The sequence below is a fragment of the Channa argus genome, chromosome 6, assembly GCF_033026475.1.
Source record: "Channa argus isolate prfri chromosome 6, Channa argus male v1.0, whole genome shotgun sequence".
Taxonomy (NCBI): domain Eukaryota; kingdom Metazoa; phylum Chordata; class Actinopteri; order Anabantiformes; family Channidae; genus Channa; species Channa argus.
Genome location: NC_090202.1, coordinates 27878945 through 27893816, shown reverse-complemented (window position 1 = coordinate 27893816; position 14872 = coordinate 27878945). Strand labels below are relative to the sequence as shown.

General features: G+C 44.6%; 12 non-coding genes across 12 annotated transcripts; all 12 read right to left on the bottom strand.

The window, feature by feature from the left end:
* Positions 1-784: 784 nt before the first annotated feature.
* On the bottom strand, positions 785-876 carry trnar-ucu (transfer RNA arginine (anticodon UCU)). Its single transcript is given in 2 exon segments — positions 785-820; positions 840-876. It is a non-coding gene; the product is annotated as a tRNA-Arg (tRNA).
* Positions 877-1547: 671 nt separating this feature from the next.
* On the bottom strand, positions 1548-1639 carry trnar-ucu (transfer RNA arginine (anticodon UCU)). Its single transcript is given in 2 exon segments — positions 1548-1583; positions 1603-1639. It is a non-coding gene; the product is annotated as a tRNA-Arg (tRNA).
* Positions 1640-2388: 749 nt separating this feature from the next.
* Positions 2389-2622, bottom strand: trnar-ucu (transfer RNA arginine (anticodon UCU)). The gene is made up of 2 exons: positions 2585-2622; positions 2389-2424 (listed from the first exon to the last, which is right to left on the bottom strand). It is a non-coding gene; the product is annotated as a tRNA-Arg (tRNA).
* Positions 2623-3238: 616 nt separating this feature from the next.
* On the bottom strand, positions 3239-3330 carry trnar-ucu (transfer RNA arginine (anticodon UCU)). Its single transcript is given in 2 exon segments — positions 3239-3274; positions 3294-3330. It is a non-coding gene; the product is annotated as a tRNA-Arg (tRNA).
* Positions 3331-4444: 1114 nt separating this feature from the next.
* trnar-ucu (transfer RNA arginine (anticodon UCU)) lies at positions 4445-4536 on the bottom strand. Its single transcript is given in 2 exon segments — positions 4445-4480; positions 4500-4536. It is a non-coding gene; the product is annotated as a tRNA-Arg (tRNA).
* A 1315-nt stretch (positions 4537-5851) lies between these two features.
* Positions 5852-5943, bottom strand: trnar-ucu (transfer RNA arginine (anticodon UCU)). The gene is given in 2 exon segments: positions 5852-5887; positions 5907-5943. It is a non-coding gene; the product is annotated as a tRNA-Arg (tRNA).
* Positions 5944-7557: 1614 nt separating this feature from the next.
* Positions 7558-7649, bottom strand: trnar-ucu (transfer RNA arginine (anticodon UCU)). The gene is given in 2 exon segments: positions 7558-7593; positions 7613-7649. It is a non-coding gene; the product is annotated as a tRNA-Arg (tRNA).
* Positions 7650-8525: 876 nt separating this feature from the next.
* Positions 8526-8617, bottom strand: trnar-ucu (transfer RNA arginine (anticodon UCU)). The gene is given in 2 exon segments: positions 8526-8561; positions 8581-8617. It is a non-coding gene; the product is annotated as a tRNA-Arg (tRNA).
* Positions 8618-10100: 1483 nt separating this feature from the next.
* trnar-ucu (transfer RNA arginine (anticodon UCU)) lies at positions 10101-10192 on the bottom strand. The gene is given in 2 exon segments: positions 10101-10136; positions 10156-10192. It is a non-coding gene; the product is annotated as a tRNA-Arg (tRNA).
* A 671-nt stretch (positions 10193-10863) lies between these two features.
* trnar-ucu (transfer RNA arginine (anticodon UCU)) lies at positions 10864-10955 on the bottom strand. The gene is given in 2 exon segments: positions 10864-10899; positions 10919-10955. It is a non-coding gene; the product is annotated as a tRNA-Arg (tRNA).
* Positions 10956-12667: 1712 nt separating this feature from the next.
* trnar-ucu (transfer RNA arginine (anticodon UCU)) lies at positions 12668-13027 on the bottom strand. Its single transcript has 2 exons — positions 12991-13027; positions 12668-12703 (listed from the first exon to the last, which is right to left on the bottom strand). It is a non-coding gene; the product is annotated as a tRNA-Arg (tRNA).
* A 1318-nt stretch (positions 13028-14345) lies between these two features.
* On the bottom strand, positions 14346-14437 carry trnar-ucu (transfer RNA arginine (anticodon UCU)). Its single transcript is given in 2 exon segments — positions 14346-14381; positions 14401-14437. It is a non-coding gene; the product is annotated as a tRNA-Arg (tRNA).
* Between the last annotated feature and the right edge of the window lie 435 nt (positions 14438-14872).

Genomic DNA, 14872 nt, shown 5'->3' with positions numbered 1-14872 from the left:
GAATTTTTGCTTCGTGAGGAAGACGGTCTTTGAATCACAAAGATCGACTATGGTGGGACTCGAACCCACAACCTTTGAATGCCTTCATACGTGCTTTACTTATAAGTCTAACGCGCCAAACTAAAACTAAAATTGTCAAACTAAAATTGTGCTTCTGTGAGATTTCAATCCACAGTCTTTTAACTGCTTCATTTGTCCTTAGCTTGAAGACGGAAAGCAACCAAGACTTTCGATGAGTGAACATAATTTTGCAAAGGCCCTCGCGCAAAAAAGGATTTTTGCTTTGTGAGGAAGACGATCTCCGACTCACAAAGGTCGACTCTGGTGGGACTCGAACCCACAACTTTTGAATGCCTTCATACATGCTTTCTTTGAAAAGTGAACATAATTTTGCAAAGGCCCTCACGCAAAAACGATTTGTGAGGATGACGGTCTCCGACTCACAAAGGTCGACTCTGGTGGGACTCGCGCAAATGTGCTTCTATTAGGTTCTAATGTAAATTTACTGTCAGATTCGTCAAACTAAAATTGTGCTTCTGTGAGATTTCAATCCACAGTCTTTGAACTGCTTCATTTGTCCTTAGCTTGAAGACGGAAAGCAACAAAGACTTTCGATGAGTGAACACAATTTTGCAAAGGCCGTCGCGCAAAAAGGATTTTTGCTTCGTGAGGAAGACGATCTCCGACTCACAAAGGTCGACTCTGGTGGGACTCGAACCCACAAGGCCCTCACGCAATAAATATTTTTGCTTTGTGAGGAAGACTGTCTCCGACTCACAAAGGTCGACTCTGGTGGGACTCGAACCCACAACCTTTGAATGCCTTCATACATGCTTTCTTAGAAGTCCAACGCGCTATCCGTTGCACCACAGAGCCCTTGCTGTGGTTACCTTAGCTTGAAGACAGAAAGCAACAAAGACTTTCGATGAGTGAACACAATTTTGCAAAGGCCGTCGCGCAAAAAGAATTTTTGCTTCGTGAGGAAGACGGTCTTTGAATCACAAAGGTCGACTATGGTGGAACTCGAACCCACAACCTTTGAATGCCTTCATACGTGCTTTACTTAGAAGTCCAACGCGCCAAACTAAAACTAAAATTGTCAAACTAAAATTGTGCTTCTGTGAGATTTCAATCCACAGTCTTTTAAATGCTTCATTTGTCCTTAGCTTGAAGACGGAAAGCAACCAAGACTTTCGATGAGTGAACATAATTTTGCAAAGGCCCTCGCGCAAAAAGGATTTGTGAGGAAGACGGTCTCCGACTCACAAAGGTCAACTCTGTTGGGACTCGATCCCACAACCTTTGAATGCCTTCATACATGCTTTCTGTAAAAAGTGAACATAATTTTGCAAAGGCCCTCACGAAAAAAGGATTTTTGCTTTGTGAGGAAGACGATCTCCGACTCACAAAGGTCGACTCTGGTGGGACTCGAACCCACAACCTTTGAATGCCTTCATACATGCTTTCTTTGAAAAGTGAACATAATTTTGCAAAGGCCCTCACGCAAAAAGTATTTGTGAGGAAGACGGTCTCCGACTCACAAAGGTCGACTCTGGTGGGACTCGAACCCACAACCTTTGAATGCCTTCTTACATGCTTTCTTAGAAGTCCAACGCGCTATCCGTTGCGCCACAGAGCCCTTGCTGTGGCTACCACCTTAGCTTGAAGACGGAAAGCAACAAAGACTTTCGATGACTTTTTCAAATTTACTGTCAGATTCTTTAAACTAAAATTGTGCTTCTGTGAGATTTCAATCCACAGTTTTGAACTGCTTCATTTGTCCTTAGCTTGAAGACGGAAAGCAACCAAGACTTTCGATGAGTGAACATAATTTTGCAAAGGCCCTCGCGCAAAAAGGATTTGTGAGGAAGACGGTCTCCGACTCACAAAGGTCGACTCTGGTGGGACTCGATCCCACAACCTTTGAATGCCTTCATACATGCTATCTGTAAAAAGTGAACACAATTTTGCAAAGGCCCTCACGAAAAAAGGATTTTTGCTTTGTGAGGAAGACGATCTCCGACTCACAAAGGTCGACTCTGGTGGGACTCGAACCCACAACCTTTGAATGCCTTCATACATGCTTTCTTTGAAAAGTGAACATAATTTTGCAAAGGCCCTCACGCAAAAAGTATTTGTGAGGAAGACGGTCTCCGACTCACAAAGGTCGACTCTGGTGGGACTCGAACCCACAACCTTTGAATGCCTTCATACATGCTTTCTTAGAAGTCCAACGCACTATCCGTTGCCCCACAGAGCCCTTGCTGTGGCTACCACCTTAGCTTGAAGACGGAAAGCAACCAAGACTTTCGATGAGTGAACATAATTTTGCAAAGGCCCTCGCGCAAAAGGGATTTGTGAGGAAGACGGTCTCCGACTCACAAAGGTCGACTCTGGTGGGACTCGAACCCACAACCTTTGAATGCCTTCATACATGCTTTCTGTAAAAAGTGAACACAATTTTGCAAAGGCCCTCACGAAAAAAGGATTTTTGCTTTGTGAGGAAGACGATCTCCGACTCACAAAGGTCGACTCTGGTGGGACTCAAATCCACAACCTTTGAATGCCTTCATACATGCTTTCTTAGAAGTCCAACGCGCTATCCGTTGCGCCACAGAGGCCTTGCTGTGGTTACCTTAGCTTGAAGACAGAAAGCAACAAAGACTTTCGATGAGTGAACACAATTTTGCAAAGGCCGTCGCGCAAAATGAATTTTTGCTTCGTGAGGAAGACGGTCTTTGAATCACAAAGGTCGACTATGGTGGGACTCGAACCCACAACCTTTGAATGCCTTCATACGTGCTTTACTTAGAAGTCCAACGCGCCAAACTAAAACTAAAATTGTCAAACTAAAATTGTGCTTCTGTGAGATTTCAATCCACAGTCTTTTAAATGCTTCATTTGTCCTTAGCTTGAAGACGGAAAGCAACCAAGACTTTCGATGAGTGAACATAATTTTGCAAAGGCCCTCGCGCAAAAAGGATTTGTGAGGAAGACGGTCTACTACTCACAAAGGTCGACTCTGGTGGGACTCGAACCCACAAGGCCCTCACGCAATAAATATTTTTGCTTTGTGAGGAAGACTGTCTCCGACTCACAAAGGTCGACTCTGGTGGGACTCGAACCCACAACCTTTGAATGCCTTCATACATGCTTTCTTTGAAAAGTGAACATAATTTTGCAAAGGCCCTCACGCAAAAAGTATTTGTGAGGAAGACGGTCTCCGACTCACAAAGGTCGACTCTGGTGGGACTCGAACCCACAACCTTTGAATGCCTTCATACATGCTTTCTTAGAAGTCCAACGCACTATCCGTTGCGCCACAGAGCCCTTGCTGTGGCTACCACCTTAGCTTGAAGACGGAAAGCAACCAAGACTTTCGATGAGTGAACATAATTTTGCAAAGGCCCTCGCGCAAAAAGGATTTGTGAGGAAGACGGTCTCCGACTCACAAAGGTCAACTCTGTTGGGACTCGATCCCACAACCTTTGAATGCTTTCATACATGCTTTCTGTAAAAAGTGAACATAATTTTGCAAAGGCCCTCGCGCAAAAAAGATTTGTGAGGATGACGGTCTCCGACTCACGAACGTCGACTCTGGTGGGACTCGAACCCACAAGGCCCTCACGCAATAAATATTTTTGCTTTGTGAGGAAGACGGTCTCCGACTCACAAAGGTCGACTCTGGTGGGACTCAAATCCACAACCTTTGAAAACTAAAATTGTCAAACTAAAATTGTGCTTCTGTGAGATTTCAATCCACAGTCTTTTAACTGCTTCATTTGTCCTTAGCTTGAAGACGGAAAGCAACCAAGACTTTCGATGAGTGAACATAATTTTGCAAAGGCCGTCGCGCAAAAAGGATTTTTGCTTCGTGAGGAAGACGGTCTCTGAATCACAAAGGTCGACTCTGGTGGGACTTGAACCTACAACCTTTGAATGCTTTCATACATGCTTTACTTATAAGTCCAACGCGCCAAACTAAAACTAAAATTGTCAAACTAAAATTGTGCTTCTGTGAGATTTCAATCCACAGTCTTTGAATTGCTTCATTTGTCCTTAGCTTGAAGACGGAAAGCAACCAAGACTTTCGATGAGTGAACATAATTTTGCAAAGGCCCTCGCGCAAAAAGGATTTGTGAGGAAGACGGTCTCCGACTCACAAAGGTCGACTCTGGTGGGACTCGATCCCACAACCTTTGAATGCCTTCATACATGCTTTCTGTAAAAAGTGAACACAATTTTGCAAAGGCCCTCACGAAAAAAGGATTTTTGCTTTGTGAGGAAGACGATCTCCGACTCACAAAGGTCGACTCTGGTGGGACTCGAACCCACAACCTTTGAATGCCTTCATACATGCTTTCTTTGAAAAGTGAACATAATTTTGCAAAGGCCCTCACGCAAAAAGTATTTGTGAGGAAGACGGTCTCCGACTCACAAAGGTCGACTCTGGTGGGACTCGAACCCACAACCTTTGAATGCCTTCTTACATGCTTTCTTAGAAGTCCAACGCGCTATCCGTTGCGCCACAGAGCCCTTGCTGTGGCTACCACCTTAGCTTGAAGACCGAAAGCAACAAAGACTTTCGATGACTTTTTCAAATTTACTGTCAGATTCTTTAAACTAAAATTGTGCTTCTGTGAGATTTCAATCCACAGTTTTGAACTGCTTCATTTGTCCTTAGCTTGAAGACGGAAAGCAACCAAGACTTTCGATGAGTGAACATAATTTTGCAAAGGCCCTCGCGCAAAAAGGATTTGTGAGGAAGACGGTCTCCGACTCACAAAGGTCGACTCTGGTGGGACTCGATCCCACAACCTTTGAATGCCTTCATACATGCTATCTGTAAAAAGTGAACACAATTTTGCAAAGGCCCTCACGAAAAAAGGATTTTTGCTTTGTGAGGAAGACGATCTCCGACTCACAAAGGTCGACTCTGGTGGGACTCGAACCCACAACCTTTGAATGCCTTCATACATGCTTTCTTTGAAAAGTGAACATAATTTTGCAAAGGCCCTCACGCAAAAACGATTTGTGAGGATGACGGTCTCCGACTCACAAAGGTCGACTCTGGTGGGACTCGCGCAAATGTGCTTCTATTAGGTTCTAATGTAAATTTACTGTCAGATTCGTCAAACTAAAATTGTGCTTCTGTGAGATTTCAATCCACAGTCTTTGAACTGCTTCATTTGTCCTTAGCTTGAAGACGGAAAGCAACAAAGACTTTCGATGAGTGAACACAATTTTGCAAAGGCCGTCGCGCAAAAAGGATTTTTGCTTCGTGAGGAAGACGGTCTCTGAATCACAAAGGTCGACTCTGGTGGGACTTGAACCTACAACCTTTGAATGCTTTCATACATGCTTTACTTATAAGTCCAACGCGCCAAACTAAAACTAAAATTGTCAAACTAAAATTGTGCTTCTGTGAGATTTCAATCCACAGTCTTTGAATTGCTTCATTTGTCCTTAGCTTGAAGACGGAAAGCAACCAAGACTTTCGATGAGTGAACATAATTTTGCAAAGGCCCTCGCGCAAAAAGGATTTGTGAGGAAGACGGTCTCCGACTCACAAAGGTCGACTCTGGTGGGATTCGATCCCACAACCTTTGAATGCCTTCATACATGCTTTCTTTGAAAAGTGAACATAATTTTGCAAAGGCCCTCACGAAAAAAAGATTTTTGCTTTGTGAGGAAGACGATCTCCGACTCACAAACGTCGACTCTGGTGGGACTCGAACCCACAACCTTTGAATGCCTTCATACATGCTTTCTTTGAAAAGTGAACATAATTTTGCAAAGGCCCCCACGCAAAAAGTATTTGTGAGGAAGACGGTCTCCGACTCACAAAGGTCGACTCTGGTGGGACTCGAACCCACAACCTTTGAATGCCTTCTTACATGCTTTCTTAGAAGTCCAACGCGCTATCCGTTGCGCCACAGAGCCCTTGCTGTGGCTACCACCTTAGCTTGAAGACGGAAAGCAACAAAGACTTTCGATGACTTTTTCAAATTTACTGTCAGATTCTTTAAACTAAAATTGTGCTTCTGTGAGATTTCAATCCACAGTTTTGAACTGCTTCATTTGTCCTTAGCTTGAAGACGGAAAGCAACCAAGACTTTCGATGAGTGAACATAATTTTGCAAAGGCCCTTGCGCAAAAAGGATTTGTGAGGAAGACGGTCTCCGACTCACAAAGGTCGACTCTGGTGGGACTCGATCCCACAACCTTTGAATGCCTTCATACATGCTTTCTGTAAAAAGTGAACACAATTTTGCAAAGGCCCTCACGAAAAAAGGATTTTTGCTTTGTGAGGAAGACGATCTCCGACTCACAAAGGTCGACTCTGGTGGGACTCGATCCCACAACCTTTGAATGCCTTCATACATGCTATCTGTAAAAAGTGAACACAATTTTGCAAAGGCCCTCACGAAAAAAGGATTTTTGCTTTGTGAGGAAGACGATCTCCGACTCACAAAGGTCGACTCTGGTGGGACTCGATCCCACAACCTTTGAATGCCTTCATACATGCTATCTGTAAAAAGTGAACACAATTTTGCAAAGGCCCTCACGAAAAAAGGATTTTTGCTTTGTGAGGAAGACGATCTCCGACTCACAAAGGTCGACTCTGGTGGGACTCGAACCCACAACCTTTGAATGCCTTCATACATGCTTTCTTTGAAAAGTGAACATAATTTTGCAAAGGCCCTCACGCAAAAAGTATTTGTGAGGAAGACGGTCTCCGACTCACAAAGGTCGACTCTGGTGGGACTCGATCCCACAACCTTTGAATGCCTTCATACATGCTATCTGTAAAAAGTGAACACAATTTTGCAAAGGCCCTCACGAAAAAACGATTTTTGCTTTGTGAGGAAGACGATCTCCGACTCACAAAGGTCGACTCTGGTGGGACTCGAACCCACAAGGCCCTCACGCAATAAATATTTTTGTTTTGTGAGGAAGACTGTCTCCGACTCACAAAGGTCGACTCTGGTGGGACTCAAATCCACAACCTTTGAATGCCTTCATACATGCTTTCTTAGAAGTCCAACGCGCTATCCGTTGCGCCACAGAGGCCTTGCTGTGGTTACCTTAGCTTGAAGACAGAAAGCAACAAAGACTTTCGATGAGTGAACACAATTTTGCAAAGGCCGTCGCGCAAAATGAATTTTTGCTTCGTGAGGAAGACGGTCTTTGAATCACAAAGGTCGACTATGGTGGGACTCGAACCCACAACCTTTGAATGCCTTCATACGTGCTTTACTTAGAAGTCCAACGCGCCAAACTAAAACTAAAATTGTCAAACTAAAATTGTGCTTCTGTGAGATTTCAATCCACAGTCTTTTAAATGCTTCATTTGTCCTTAGCTTGAAGACGGAAAGCAACCAAGACTTTCGATGAGTGAACATAATTTTGCAAAGGCCCTCGCGCAAAAAGGATTTGTGAGGAAGACGGTCTACTACTCACAAAGGTCGACTCTGGTGGGACTCGAACCCACAAGGCCCTCACGCAATAAATATTTTTGCTTTGTGAGGAAGACTGTCTCCGACTCACAAAGGTCGACTCTGGTGGGACTCGAACCCACAACCTTTGAATGCCTTCATACATGCTTTCTTAGAAGTCCAACGCGCTATCCGTTGCGCCACAGAGCCCTTCTATGACTTTCTATGAGTGAACACAATTTTGCAAAGGCCCTCGCGCAAAAAGGATTTGTGAGGAAGACGGTCTCCGACTCACAAAGGTCGACTCTGGTGGGACTCGATTCCACAACCTTTAAATGCCTTCATACATGCTTTCTGTGAAAAGTGAACATAATTTTGCAAAGGCCCTCACGCAAAAGGATTTGTGAGGAAGACGGTCTCTGACCAAGACTTTCGATGAGTGAACACAATTTTGCAAAGGCCCTCGCGCAAAAAGGATTTGTGAGGAAGACGGTCTCCGACTCACAAAGGTCGACTCTGGTGGGACACGAACCCACAACCTTTGAATGCCTTCATACATGCTTTCTTAGAAGTCCAACGCGCTATCCGTTGCGCCACAGAGGCCTTGCTGTGGTTACCTTAGCTTGAAGACAGAAAGCAACAAAGACTTTCGATGAGTGAACACAATTTTGCAAAGGCCGTCGCGCAAAATGAATTTTTGCTTCGTGAGGAAGACGGTCTTTGAATCACAAAGATCGACTATGGTGGGACTCGAACCCACAACCTTTGAATGCCTTCATACGTGCTTTACTTATAAGTCTAACGCGCCAAACTAAAACTAAAATTGTCAAACTAAAATTGTGCTTCTGTGAGATTTCAATCCACAGTCTTTTAACTGCTTCATTTGTCCTTAGCTTGAAGACGGAAAGCAACCAAGACTTTCGATGAGTGAACATAATTTTGCAAAGGCCCTCGCGCAAAAAGGATTTGTGAGGAAGACGGTCTACTACTCACAAAGGTCGACTCTGGTGGGACTCGAACCCACAAGGCCCTCACGCAATAAATATTTTTGCTTTGTGAGGAAGACTGTCTCCGACTCACAAAGGTCGACTCTGGTGGGACTCGAACCCACAACCTTTGAATGCCTTCATACATGCTTTCTTAGAAGTCCAACGCGCTATCCGTTGCACCACAGAGCCCTTGCTGTGGTTACCTTAGCTTGAAGACAGAAAGCAACAAAGACTTTCGATGAGTGAACACAATTTTGCAAAGGCCGTCGCGCAAAAAGAATTTTTGCTTCGTGAGGAAGACGGTCTTTGAATCACAAAGGTCGACTATGGTGGGACTCGAACCCACAACCTTTGAATGCCTTCATACGTGCTTTACTTAGAAGTCCAACGCGCCAAACTAAAACTAAAATTGTCAAACTAAAATTGTGCTTCTGTGAGATTTCAATCCACAGTCTTTTAAATGCTTCATTTGTCCTTAGCTTGAAGACGGAAAGCAACCAAGACTTTCGATGAGTGAACATAATTTTGCAAAGGCCCTCGCGCAAAAACGATTTGTGAGGATGACGGTCTCCGACTCACAAAGGTCGACTCTGGTGGGACTCGAACCCACAAGGCCCTCACGCAATAAATATTTTTGCTTTGTGAGGAAGACGGTCTCCGACTCACAAAGGTCGACTCTGGAGGGACTCGAACCCACAACCTTTGAATGCCTTCATACATGCTTTCATAGAAGTCCAATGCGCTATCCGTTGCGCAACAGAGCCCTTGCTGTGGCTACCACCTTAGCTTGAAGACGGAAAGCAACCAAGACTTTCGATGAGTGAACATAATTTTGCAAAGGCCCTCGCGCAAAAAAGGATTTTTGCTTTGTGAGGAAGACGATCTCCGACTCACAAAGGTCGACTCTGGTGGGACTCGAACCCACAACTTTTGAATGCCTTCATACATGCTTTCTTTGAAAAGTGAACATAATTTTGCAAAGGCCCTCACGCAAAAACGATTTGTGAGGATGACGGTCTCCGACTCACAAAGGTCGACTCTGGTGGGACTCGCGCAAATGTGCTTCTATTAGGTTCTAATGTAAATTTATTGTCAGATTCGTCAAACTAAAATTGTGCTTCTGTGAGATTTCAATCCACAGTCTTTGAACTGCTTCATTTGTCCTTAGCTTGAAGACGGAAAGCAACAAAGACTTTCGATGAGTGAACACAATTTTGCAAAGGCCGTCGCGCAAAAAGGATTTTTGCTTCGTGAGGAAGACGATCTCCGACTCACAAAGGTCGACTCTGGTGGGACTCGAACCCACAAGGCCCTCACGCAATAAATATTTTTGCTTTGTGAGGAAGACTGTCTCCGACTCACAAAGGTCGACTCTGGTGGGACTCAAATCCACAACCTTTGAATGCCTTCATACATGCTTTCTTAGAAGTCCAACGCGCTATCCGTTGCGCCACAGAGGCCTTGCTGTGCTTACCTTAGCTTGAAGACAGAAAGCAACAAAGACTTTCGATGAGTGAACATAATTTTGCAAAGGCCCTCGCGCAAAAAGGATTTGTGAGGAAGACGGTCTACTACTCACAAAGGTCGACTCTGGTGGGACTCGAACCCACAAGACCCTCACGCAATAAATATTTTTGCTTTGTGAGGAAGACTGTCTCCGACTCACAAAGGTCGACTCTGGTGGGACTCGAACCCACAACCTTTGAATGGCTTCATACATGCTTTCTTAGAAGTCCAACGCGCTATCCGTTGCACCACAGAGCCCTTGCTGTGGTTACCTTAGCTTGAAGACAGAAAGCAACAAAGACTTTCGATGAGTGAACACAATTTTGCAAAGGCCGTCGCGCAAAAAGAATTTTTGCTTCGTGAGGAAGACGGTCTTTGAATCACAAAGGTCGACTATGGTGGAACTCGAACCCACAACCTTTGAATGCCTTCATACGTGCTTTACTTAGAAGTCCAACGCGCCAAACTAAAACTAAAATTGTCAAACTAAAATTGTGCTTCTGTGAGATTTCAATCCACAGTCTTTTAAATGCTTCATTTGTCCTTAGCTTGAAGACGGAAAGCAACCAAGACTTTCGATGAGTGAACATAATTTTGCAAAGGCCCTCGCGCAAAAAGGATTTGTGAGGAAGACGGTCTCCGACTCACAAAGGTCAACTCTGTTGGGACTCGATCCCACAACCTTTGAATGCCTTCATACATGCTTTCTGTAAAAAGTGAACATAATTTTGCAAAGGCCCTCACGAAAAAAGGATTTTTGCTTTGTGAGGAAGACGATCTCCGACTCACAAAGGTCGACTCTGGTGGGACTCGAACCCACAACCTTTGAATGCCTTCATACATGCTTTCTTTGAAAAGTGAACATAATTTTGCAAAGGCCCTCACGCAAAAAGTATTTGTGAGGAAGACGGTCTCCGACTCACAAAGGTCGACTCTGGTGGGACTCGAACCCACAACCTTTGAATGCCTTCTTACATGCTTTCTTAGAAGTCCAACGCGCTATCCGTTGCGCCACAGAGCCCTTGCTGTGGCTACCACCTTAGCTTGAAGACGGAAAGCAACAAAGACTTTCGATGACTTTTTCAAATTTACTGTCAGATTCTTTAAACTAAAATTGTGCTTCTGTGAGATTTCAATCCACAGTTTTGAACTGCTTCATTTGTCCTTAGCTTGAAGACGGAAAGCAACCAAGACTTTCGATGAGTGAACATAATTTTGCAAAGGCCCTCGCGCAAAAAGGATTTGTGAGGAAGACGGTCTCCGACTCACAAAGGTCGACTCTGGTGGGACTCGATCCCACAACCTTTGAATGCCTTCATACATGCTATCTGTAAAAAGTGAACACAATTTTGCAAAGGCCCTCACGAAAAAAGGATTTTTGCTTTGTGAGGAAGACGATCTCCGACTCACAAAGGTCGACTCTGGTGGGACTCGAACCCACAACCTTTGAATGCCTTCATACATGCTTTCTTTGAAAAGTGAACATAATTTTGCAAAGGCCCTCACGCAAAAAGTATTTGTGAGGAAGACGGTCTCCGACTCACAAAGGTCGACTCTGGTGGGACTCGAACCCACAACCTTTGAATGCCTTCATACATGCTTTCTTAGAAGTCCAACGCACTATCCGTTGCCCCACAGAGCCCTTGCTGTGGCTACCACCTTAGCTTGAAGACGGAAAGCAACCAAGACTTTCGATGAGTGAACATAATTTTGCAAAGGCCCTCGCGCAAAAGGGATTTGTGAGGAAGACGGTCTCCGACTCACAAAGGTCGACTCTGGTGGGACTCGAACCCACAACCTTTGAATGCCTTCATACATGCTTTCTGTAAAAAGTGAACACAATTTTGCAAAGGCCCTCACGAAAAAAGGATTTTTGCTTTGTGAGGAAGACGATCTCCGACTCACAAAGGTCGACTCTGGTGGGACTCAAATCCACAACCTTTGAATGCCTTCATACATGCTTTCTTAGAAGTCCAACGCGCTATCCGTTGCGCCTTAGAGGCCTTGCTGTGGTTACCTTAGCTTGAAGACAGAAAGCAACAAAGACTTTCGATGAGTGAACACAATTTTGCAAAGGCCGTCGCGCAAAATGAATTTTTGCTTCATGAGGAAGACGGTCTTTGAATCACAAAGGTCGACTATGGTGGGCCTTCATACATGCTTTCTTAGAAGTCCAACGCGCTATCCGTTGCACCACAGAGCCCTTGCTGTGGTTACCTTAGCTTGAAGACAGAAAGCAACAAAGACTTTCGATGAGTGAACACAATTTTGCAAAGGCCGTCGCGCAAAAAGAATTTTTGCTTCGTGAGGAAGACGGTCTTTGAATCACAAAGGTCGACTATGGTGGAACTCGAACCCACAACCTTTGAATGCCTTCATACGTGCTTTACTTAGAAGTCCAACGCGCCAAACTAAAACTAAAATTGTCAAACTAAAATTGTGCTTCTGTGAGATTTCAATCCACAGTCTTTTAAATGCTTCATTTGTCCTTAGCTTGAAGACGGAAAGCAACCAAGACTTTCGATGAGTGAACATAATTTTGCAAAGGCCCTCGCGCAAAAAGGATTTGTGAGGAAGACGGTCTCCGACTCACAAAGGTCGACTCTGGTGGGACTCGAACCCACAACCTTTGAATGCCTTCATACATGCTTTCTTTGAAAAGTGAACATAATTTTGCAAAGGCCCTCACGCAAAAAGTATTTGTGAGGAAGACGGTCTCCGACTCACAAAGGTCGACTCTGGTGGGACTCGAACCCACAACCTTTGAATGCCTTCATACATGCTTTCTGTAAAAAGTGAACACAATTTTGCAAAGGCCCTCGCGCAAAAAGGATTTGTGAGGAAGACGGTCTCCGACTCACAAAGGTCAACTCTGTTGGGACTCGATCCCACAACCTTTGAATGCTTTCATACATGCTTTCTGTAAAAAGTGAACATAATTTTGCAAAGGCCCTCGCGCAAAAAGGATTTGTGAGGAAGACGGTCTCCGACTCACAAAGGTCAACTCTGTTGGGACTCGATCCCACAACCTTTGAATGCCTTCATACATGCTTTCTTAGAAATCCAACGCGCTATCCGTTGCGCCACAGAGCCCTTGCTGTGGCTACCACCTTAGCTTGAAGACAGAAAGCAACCAAGACTTTCACTGAGTGAACACAATTTTGCAAAGGCTCTCGCGCAAAAAGGATTTTTGCTTTGTGAGGAAGAAAGGTCGACTCTGGTGGGACTCGATCCCACAACCTTTGAATGCCTTCATACATGCTTTCTGTAAAAAGTGAACACAATTTTGCAAAGGCCCTCACGAAAAAAGGATTTTTGCTTTGTGAGGAAGACGATCTCCGACTCACAAAGGTCGACTGTGGTGGGACTCGAACCCACAAGGCCCTCACGCAATAAATATTTTTGCTTTGTGAGGAAGACTGTCTCCGACTCACAAAGGTCGACTCTGGTGGGACTCAAATCCACAACCTTTGAATGCATTCATACATGCTTTCTTAGAAGTCCAACGCGCTATCCGTTGCGCCACAGAGCCCTTGCTGTGGTTACCTTAGCTTGAAGACAGAAAGCAACAAAGACTTTCGATGAGTGAACACAATTTTGCAAAGGCCGTCGCGCAAAAAGAATTTTTGCTTCGTGAGGAAGACGGTCTTTGAATCACAAAGGTCGACTATGGTGGGACTCGAACCCACAACCTTTGAATGCCTTCATACGGCTGCCACCTTAGCTTGAAGACGGAAAGCAACCAAGACTTTCGATGAGTGAACATAATTTTGCAAAGGCCCTCGCGCAAAAAAGATTTGTGAGGATGACGGTCTCCGACTCACGAACGTCGACTCTGGTAGGACTCGAACCCACAAGGCCCTCACGCAATAAATATTTTTGCTTTGTGAGGAAGACGGTCTCCGACTCACAAAGGTCGACTCTGGTGGGACTCAAATCCACAACCTTTGAAAACTAAAATTGTCAAACTAAAATTGTGCTTCTGTGAGATTTCAATCCACAGTCTTTTAACTGCTTCATTTGTCCTTAGCTTGAAGACGGAAAGCAACCAAGACTTTCGATGAGTGAACATAATTTTGCAAAGGCCCTCGCGCAAAAAGGATTTGTGAGGAAGACGGTCTCCGACTCACAAAGGTCGACTCTGGTGGGACTCGATCCCACAACCTTTGAATGCCTTCATACATGCTTTCTGTAAAAAGTGAACACAATTTTGCAAAGGCCCTCACGAAAAAAGGATTTTTGCTTTGTGAGGAAGACGATCTCCGACTCACAAAGGTCGACTCTGGTGGGACTCGAACCCACAACCTTTGAATGCCTTCATACATGCTTTCTTTGAAAAGTGAACATAATTTTGCAAAGGCCCTCACGCAAAAAGTATTTGTGAGGAAGACGGTCTCCGACTCACAAAGGTCGACTCTGGTGGGACTCGAACCCACAACCTTTGAATGCCTTCTTACATGCTTTCTTAGAAGTCCAACGCGCTATCCGTTGCGCCACAGAGCCCTTGCTGTGGCTACCACCTTAGCTTGAAGACCGAAAGCAACAAAGACTTTCGATGACTTTTTCAAATTTACTGTCAGATTCTTTAAACTAAAATTGTGCTTCTGTGAGATTTCAATCCACAGTTTTGAACTGCTTCATTTGTCCTTAGCTTGAAGACGGAAAGCAACCAAGACTTTCGATGAGTGAACATAATTTTGCAAAGGCCCTCGCGCAAAAAGGATTTGTGAGGAAGACGGTCTCCGACTCACAAAGGTCGACTCTGGTGGGACTCGATCCCACAACCTTTGAATGCCTTCATACATGCTATCTGTAAAAAGTGAACACAATTTTGCAAAGGCCCTCACGAAAAAAGGATTTTTGCTTTGTGAGGAAGACGATCTCCGACTCACAAAGGTCGACTCTGGTGGGACTCGAACCCACAACCTTTGAATGCCT